Here is a 9,512-nt window from a genome sequence, read left to right as displayed (position 1 = left end):
ACCACTGACATAGATCACACCAATAAAAAGTCCAACTAAAATACCACACAATAGGTTCATGGACAAGTTATAATACAGGAAGCACAACAACAGGTATCTAACAATCAGGCCAGGAAGGTGGCATGGTATTGTATGATTTTGCCAGATCTTGAAAGCTAAGCAGGGTTGGTCTTTGGATGGGAGACCACCTAGGAAGGGTCTCCAGAGGAAGGGAATGACAAGCCACCTTTGCTTCTCACTTGGCTTGAAAGCCCTTCTCTGGGGTTACCATAAGTTGGTTGCTCCTAGACAGCACTTGTAGATAGAATCATAGAGTTGGGAAGGGCCATACAGGCCATCAACCCCCTGCACGATGCAGGATCAGCCTAAAGCATCAATGAAAAGTATCTTTACAGCTGCAACTTATAAACTGCTAGTGAGGGAGAGCTCACTACCTCCTTAGGCAGCCTATTCCACCACCGAACTATACTGTGAAATTTGTGTCCGCCCCCCCCCCGCCCCCGATATCTAGCCAGTACCGCTCTATCCGTAGTTTAAACACATTCCTGAGAGTCCTATCCTCTGCTGACAACAGGGATATTCCCTGCTTTCCACCAAGTGACAACCTGACAAATACTTAAAGAGAGCCATCATGTCCCCTCTCAAACTTCTCTCCTCCATGTACCTATCAACAAATATCACCCCTTCCCTCAATTCAATTACAATCCCTTCTAGAATAGAAATGTCTTCAGACTCTGTATAAGGACCATAGAGACAGCCACTGCCTTACCTCCAGAAGGAAACTGTTCAAGGATTTGGGGACAACAACTGACAGAAACCTTTCTATAGGTTAGTTGGTTAACTTTACCCGGTAAAATGTGCATTCCTACAGGTAGATATTATTCAAATATTTTAGATTCCACAAAGGCTGATAAAAGTGGCGGCAATCGTTCAAATATTCTAGGCCTAAACAAATTTAGGACTTTGAGAGTCGGTGCAAGTGAAGCAATAATGGTCTTCTGTGTGGTTGTCTTGAAGTTGTCCCTTCTGCATTCCGAACTAATGGAAGTTCCCAAACAATCTTCAAGGGAAGCCCCACTACATATGTTATCAGGGCATTTACACATGTATCCAGGTCTGCCTCCTCCAAGAATGGTTGCCATGGGAAAACCAGCTAAGATTGGTAAGTGCTCCTGCCTATCAAAAGCAGCCTTTCTCAACCTTCTTACTACTGAGAAATCCCTGAAACGTTCAGAACAAGCTAAACATCAATTCCTATATCAACTTTATTCCCACTCACAGCGATTTCATTTTGTTTTAATTAAGCGTCAGTTCGTTCCCAGTCCTTAATTGTCTCCAGTCATTGGTTTAAGGTTGCCTCTCCAGAAGCAGATGGAAAACAGGAATAGCTGGGAAACAAAAGTAGACAGAAAACAGAAATCGATCCCCGTGTCATCAGCATATTGATAGCGCTGTGACCCAAATCTCTGGATGATCTCCCCAGAGACTCCATGCAGATGTTAAATAGCATACAGCAAGGGTCGCCAGCCTTTTCTTTAATGAGAGCTACTTCTGACTAATGAAAAATATCTTAAGCTGCTCTACGTCCTCCTTGTTATCAAGTGCTGTTTTGCAATCAAAACCAGAAGATAGACTACGAAAGAGCACCAGAAATGAAGCTATCAGCTAAGCAGCACGGGGGGGGGGGGGGGATCTTATGAAATAACAGTTTTTAAAAATAAAAAGCCTTGAACAGATGTTTGAAGTGTTCTCAAGGTTCTTCTACGGGATGTGTGACCCACTCGGCCATAGCTGATGGGTTACTGGTAGATCACAAGCTCCCTGTTGGATACCACCAGGACAGAGGACAACATAGCTAAAAGTGCTGCATGCCACCAACAGGTCCATGAAACCCAACAGGAATGTGCTTATCATCAGTGGACCAAGTAACCAAAGACATATCGCAGGCAGGTTGGATTTAAAATTGAATGGGGTTTAGATAATCAGGTTCATCCAGGAAAAACTGGTGTGCCTTAGCCACAATCCCCACTAAAAATGGAACGGTTTAGGTCCATGGCCTTCCTCTAAGACACTGGTTCTGAACCTTCCTAATGTTGTGACCCTTTAATAAAGTTCCTCATGATGTGGTGACCCCAACCATAAAATTATGCAAGGGTTCTTTCACAGAAATTAAACCACAACTGGCGTGAAGATCCATTGTTCATGATTGTATATAAATTGTTTTTCATTTCAGCTCCGACTCTTGTCCCACCATGCCGATCTCGCTCTTTTCTGCTGCTCCAGACAGATGAACTCTCTATCTCCCACGCAAGGCTGTTGTGTGGATGCCCCCCCCGGTCAAGCTGCTCCCCTGTCGCGACCCCTGTGAAAGGATCATCTAACGGGTCTGACCCCCCCAGGTTGAGAACCACTGCTCTAAGAGATATTAATGATATGGTGCATAGTCAGGGTTACAACTTTGTTATCAAAATAGTTCAAGGTAGACTGATATCTAGAATCACTTCAAGAGTTTATTGGGTTTAAACTATGCCACCTAAAATGCACTGATCTTGTGGTTTGTCATGTTTTCTTCCTCCTTCCCCATTTCCCATTCTACTTTTTACTCAATTAGGTATTATAGAATTCTAGGAACTTTTTTTTCATTTTTTTCATTTTCGTATTTATATACCGCCACACTCTATTCAGACTTGCAGCAGTTTACAATGAAATAATAAAAACCTGTCCAATCCCCTTAAAAGTATACAATAAACATTGACATTAACATTAAAAGATGGTGATACAAAGTTCTAACCCCCCCTCCCAAACACACACCCCTCCCTCTGTCCAACTGGGGACAAGAACTCTCTTTCATTGGGGGTGGGGGTCTTGATCTAACTGATGTTAAGGGATCAGCCAATGGTAACTCTGGGACCCCATCATGGCCTCAACCATATGCATGGCGGAATAGTCTTGCAGGCCCCGCAGTATGCTGAAATCTCCTGCAGGGCCTGTTGCTCTTCAGGGAGCTCATTCCACCAGGTGAAACAGTAGAGGGTGAATTTTGAGACTCTAACTGTATTCATTCATCATGGTAAACTATGTTTTGCTTAAACTGTGCTTTGTCCAATGAACTCTGATCAGTCTACCAGATATGAGTAACCATCTCTCATGAGTAAGCCTCAATTTATTTCTTCTTTGTCCTTCTGCCAACGGGAAAGACAATTTCCTTAGATTGCTGGCTCTGTGGCTGGTTGCTGTGAGGCATTACTTAATGAACTGAGGTTTGTGAATGCAGATGTCAGAATACATTTCAATCACTATCAACCATGGTTGTCCTCTTTTTAGAGGAGATGACCTCTTTTGTGTGTCAGTCAGTTCTCTTTGGGGCTCTTTAAAAAAGAAACAGATGAAAATGTCCTCCTTTAGTGTTGGAAGGTGAGGAATATTCTTAGTAATGACCACAGTTTAAATAGTAAAGGTATTTAAATTGGGATTTGTCATCCTGATCATTTGTTTGAAATAGCTAGTTGGGAAACATGTCCTCTTTTTTGCTTTTCAAAATATGTTAACCCTAATCAACCACAGTTAACAAAGCAGTGCCAAACCCTAGTTTGACCTCAAAGTTTGATATTAGGCTTGTGCACCTCAGATCGATTTGGCTTCAGCTGAAGCTGTTTAGAATTACCTTGACGCCCATTAAAATCAATGGCGCCATTGACTTTAATGGGAATTTTGGCTTTTCCGCCTTTCCTGGGGAGTGGGGGTTAGGTTACAGCCTCCTTCCTGAAAATCAACTTGCCGGCTCTTGGCTACCCAGAAACATTCTTGAGGGAGGACTGAGGTGAGCACAGAATTGCTGCGACTGCATCCCCTCTGAATCTGTTCTGGGTGGTGGGGTAGAAATACTGACTCCCCTCCAAATTTAAAAAAGATTGGACCAACGGGTCCAATCCTAGGGGCTCCCAAAGAGGACACCCCCAACCACTCCATTATACCCTATGGGACAGACTCTCCATTGGATATAATGGAGAGATGGGGGCACCCTCTTTGGGAGCCCCTAGAATTGGGCCCCCTGGTCCAATCTTCTTGAAATCTGGAGGTGAGTCACAGAAGAGCCTCCAAGAACTACCTGAATGTATTTCTACCCCACCACCCAGAACAGATTCAGAGGGGATGCAGGCGCAGCAATTCTGTGCTCACCTCAGTCCTCCCTCAAGAATGTTTCTGGGTAGCCAAGAGCTGACAAGTTGATTTTCAGGAAGACCAATTGCTGAACTCTTTCAGGTGCCAGGTGGGAGTGATAGTGCTGCTCGCATGAGAAAATGCCCACTTGCTCTGGATGCTCGTTGGCTGGTTGCTTTCCTCTAGCTTGTGCTTTTTAGTTGGGGGAATCCACTTTATGTGATTCCCCAGCTAGCACTTTAAACTGGAGGATGTAGCTACCGGTTTGCTGCTTGGACACTGGATGCTGGAAATCTTGTGCAAAAGGTGAGTATTTCACTATATTTATTGGGTGCGGACTGGCCCTAACTGTGACACCTGACTAGCAACAAGTCTAGGAGGAAGGCCGCAGAGATGCACAGCCGAGCCCCCCCCCCCCCACATATGCCACTAAGAACCCCAGAAACTGGTGGCCTTGAACTTAAGTCCTCTCTCTACCAGAAAAGTTGGCCTTCAATGGAGAAGAGGCACAGACCCTTAAGGTGGTTTATTTTTAACTATTTAGCTGTAATGAAGAGGTGATGCCTTTTCTCTTATAATTCCCATACCTGAGCTGGCTAATTGGGAAAAGAACGGAAAGTCTATCCTAAAATAGGAACTGTACCCAAAAGTTGGCAACCAACAAAAACAAGAACAACTGCAATGAACTACTAAATCTTAAATACCACAGGCCTAGAACAATAAAAATGGACTCCAACTTTAAAAACACCAGAAGTACCACCAGCACCCCAGCAAGGCAAACCAACTCTGCCCTGCCACCCAAACCAGAACACAACCTACAACAATGAAAACACTTTAAACAACCTTCCTTAAACTCACAGCGGTACCCCAAAACAACCAGGCACATGCCCTGCCCACCCCCTGCCCCCCAAACATCAGCAGCAACAACAAAAATAACAATGAGCAATGAACCCCAAAACACCCCCAAAACACACCCCACCCACAGAAATCCAAAGAGAATAGTTTTATGGGGAAACAAGAAGTAAAGTAAGAAGATGGAAAAGAACAGTAAAAGCTAGAGGAGTCCCTCGGTCAAACTGTGAGATGTCTTCTCCAGCGATGATCCTCCTGACTTCAGCGTAGCAAGGCAGCCAACCACCAAGCCAGGACCAGCAGTCTGGGAGTCAGACTCAACTAATCTGTCTCTCTACCAGAGCTCCTGGTCACCTCAGTAGCATCAGCCAGCCTAGGAACAGAGCAGAGCAGAGCAGGTAAGAAACCCTATAGCTTTAAATAGTCTCTAGGCCACACAGAGAAGATTTTCAAAAAGGGAAAATCTTCTCTGATTGCCTAAGAAATATTTTCCCCTCCAAATCTGCCTCCCTATTGGCTAACTTCCTCAGTATTGCAATGCATTGCAATGATTGGCTGGCCTCCTACATTGGTCTCAGTCCCTCCTCCTCCACTTAGCCCTGGACAGGCCCAGGCAAAGGGTAGGAAAGCAGAGTCAGAACAGCCAGGGCCGGGAAGACAAGGTAATTGGCCATTTAAATTTTAAACTGCCACCGCTGAAACCGTCCAAAGCAGTCCGAATTGCTCTAATACAGCCTGCTCCGGCTTTTCTTTCTTTCTTTCTTTCTTTCTTTCTTTCTTTCTTTCTTTCTTTCTTTCTTTCTTTCTTTCTTTCTTTCTTTCATTTATATACTGCCCTCCCCAGAGGCTCAGGGCGGTTTTGGTGGGGGGTTGCAATTCGGACCACTTCGGAGCGATCTGTCTCTGAATCAACGACCGCTTCGGAGTGATTCAGATCGCTTCAGACCGAATCGCACAACACTATCACAACGAATAGGGTTTCGTCAAACTAGAGTTTGTCATGATGGCTAAATGTAGACACAATACTAGTAGACTTCTAATCTCACATTGTATAGTGCTTTTGTTGTTTTCATGGCTCTGATTCCTTAGTTCTGCTGAGATTCCAACTTCAGAAAGCATATATCTATAGAATTCTAGAAATTTTTGTTCTATTCCTCTGAAGATCATCCATAATCAATGACCTTTTTACTGATGTTTCATTCCTCAGATTTCTGATAATTATTTACATATGACATACCAGAGTACCTCTACTGGTGATATAGCATTAAAAAAATCACTCTCTTGAGTCTCCCAGGACATTGAGCTCTGCCAGATGATATTCTTGACAAAACTGGGTACAATTTGTAGTTCTGCTATATTCTGTTACGTATCTGCTTTCAGGTTTAGGTGCTACAAATATAGGCAATGCCCATAATATTTGTCCTTCAAGGGAGTCTGTAATGTTTAGGGCTTCCAATTCTTGTGGCCAACTTTTCACATCCCCCCCCCCCCCCTAATACTGCTATCAATGCAATCCTAAACATATTTTTGGGAAGTAACCACATTAAGTTGTCTTCCCCAAGATTCTGAATGAGCTCATCTGCATATGACTAACACCTTTGTATCAATGTTGGATTTTATTTTATTTACAATTTTGCCTTCCCCTAATCTTTGAAATGCTTTTGTATATTCTTTCTCGAATTAATCTGTGGAGTGTTAGTTTGCTCTGTTTAGTCATCACTATATTCATCTAAACAGCTCTTTCATAGCTTAGCTACCTGCTTGAATTCCCTTAATCTACACCAGCCTTTCTCAACTTTTTTTCCAGTTGAAAAACCCCTGAAACATTTTTCAGGTTTTGAGAAACCCCAGAAGTGGCAGGATCATGCTGTACATGCCTACCCAGGGCCCCTCCCCTTCCCACCCTCTCCAAGCCTATCAATCGCCATTTTGGGATGGGCAGGTCAATATGACGATATATGGTCATATCACCAAATAAATGTTTAACACATTTTTTAAAATATAGTAAAAATTAATCAACTCCCATCCATTCAGAAAACCCTTCCAGGACCCTCAAGAAACCCCAAAGTGTCATGGAACCTGGTTGAGAAGGCCTCCTCTAGGATACACATAAACTCCATGGTAAAGCACATGGAGTTTTTAAAAATTCTAGATCAGGGGTACTCTGTGGTCCTCCAGGTGTTCACAGACTACAATTCCCATAAGCCCCTGCTAACAAACTCTGGCAGGGGCTCATGGGAATTGTAGGCCATGGACATCTGGAGGACCACAGGTTGACTACCCCTGTTCTAGAGCACGCATGATGACATCACATGAGGTTTCTACCAGAACTAAATGTCCTATTCCCTTTCTGGGTTTTATCATATCTGGCTTTTACCAGAAGTGACATTACCACACTGGTACAATAACAGTGCATGCTCCATCCCTTCAGCTCTCCTCCTCAGGCACTAATGGACAAAAGCAGCAGGATACCAGGAAGTCCCCTTCTATAAAAGAAGAAGAGTTGGTTCGTATATGCCGCTTTTCTCTACCTGATCTCCTTTGCATTCCTCTCCCCACAACAGACACTCTGTGAGGTAGGTGGGGCTGTTTGGTCAGAGCAGCTTTATCAGTGCTGTGGCAAGCTGAAGGTCACCCAGCTGGTTGCATGTGGGGGAGCACAGAATCAAGCCTAGCTCGCCAGATTAGAAGTCTGCACTCCTAACCACTACACCAAACTGGCTCTCAGAAGACCTAACATCCCTACCTCTCACTTACATGCTAAGTCAGGGAATTACCTACCTCCAGCCCCAATCCCCCCCCCCCACAGTAACTGGGGCATATGAAGAATGATGGCTTCCACGTATAGATGCTCTAGGAATTTCCCCTAGTATCTATAAAGGCAGCCTATAGTGTCACTTGGAAATTATATAATATCTCCCGAAACCCACCAATTCTTCCAGCATTTGCTGAGGCAATGTTGGAAACCTTAGCTCTATATTACTTCAGTCTCACCTCACAAATTTCATTATGTGTGAGGAGGGGAAAGAAGGAGGGAATATGTGCCTGCACCTCTGCCAAACAAAGCAGGTTGCCAACCCAATATAGGCATGACCAGCCCTAGGTTTTCGGGGATCCATATATTTTGATATGGGGAATATGCATTTAAAAAATCCAATGCCTGTCTTCTGAATTAACCTAGTAGGATCTGTATTTAGATTACTTCCCTAGAATAGTGGTCGATCCCCATTAAGGATCTCAACATTACTAATGTGTTTTATTGTCTATCAGAAACAAGGCAAGAGGATTTAACAAGCAGCAACATGATGTAGCAGTTAAGCTTGAACTAAACATGGGAAAGCAAGGACATGAGCCTGACTACCAAATGTAGATTAGTTAGATCTACCATATTTCCAGTAGCCACATGGCTGTGAAGGTTGGACAATGAAATAAATCAGACAAGAGGAGAATCTATTCATTTGAACTCTTGTGTTGGAGAAGGCTTCTGCAGGTTCCGTGGACAGCAAAAATCACGAACAAGGAAATACTACAATGCATAAAGCCTGGTCTATCTCAGGAAGGCAAAATCACAAAATTCTGGCACACTTACTTTGGCCATATCATGTGAGCCAATTCAATGGAGAAAGCAATTATGCTAGGATTGGTCAGTGGAAAAAGGAAATCAGGCCGACAAAGAACATAGTGGTTGGACACAATCAAAATGGACATGGGCCAGAACATTGTACGGCTGAGGCAGTGCAGGACTGGGGATCATGGATACAGCTGTGCTATAGGATCGCCAAGAGTCAGACATGACTGAATGGCTGACAACAACAAAAACAACAACAATGAAGAACTTGTAGGCCCAGGTTCAAATCCCTGCTTTGCCATAGTAGGAGATGACCCGGCAATCCTACTTGAAAGCTTCCTGGGTGACCTTGAGCCAGTCTTGGTGTGGTGGTGAACAGGAGCTGCCCCTAATCTGGCGAGCCAGGTTCGATTCCCCACTCCTCCACATGCAGCCAGCTGGGTGATCTTGGGCTAGTCATAGTCCTGTTAGAGCTGTTATTCCTGTCAGAACTCTCTCAGCCCCACCTCCCTCATAGAGTGCCTGCTGTGGGGAGAGGAAGGGCAGGTGATTGTAAGCCACTTTCAGATTCCTTCGGGTAGTGAAAAGCAGGGTATAAGAACCAACTCTTCTTCTCTCCCTGATTAATTTACCTCACAGGATTCTTGCTGTAAAGACCAAATGGAGGAAGGGAGAAGAGGCCCGGTGGGGGGGGGTAGTCTTTTGCCAAGGGATGTCGATGCCGCTGCCTGAGCCCCTGCTCCAATTGCTTTCCCGCCAGGTCTCCTGTCTTCCCGCTGCCCGCTGGGGGGGGGGGTGCTGCCAGCAGCAGCTGCGCAGCGCCACGCCGAGGGGGAGCCCCAGCCATGGCAGCCGCCGGAGAGCACCAAAGGTGAGCCAACAGCAGAGTGGCAGGGCAGCCCCTGAGGCAGCAGCCAGGGAGGACGAGGAG

The sequence above is a fragment of the Paroedura picta genome, chromosome 2 (assembly GCF_049243985.1).
Source record: "Paroedura picta isolate Pp20150507F chromosome 2, Ppicta_v3.0, whole genome shotgun sequence".
In the NCBI taxonomy this organism is placed as follows: Eukaryota; Metazoa; Chordata; class Lepidosauria; order Squamata; family Gekkonidae; genus Paroedura; species Paroedura picta.
The sequence above is the reverse complement of the archived record's forward strand: the minus strand, read 5'-3'. Positions refer to the sequence as shown.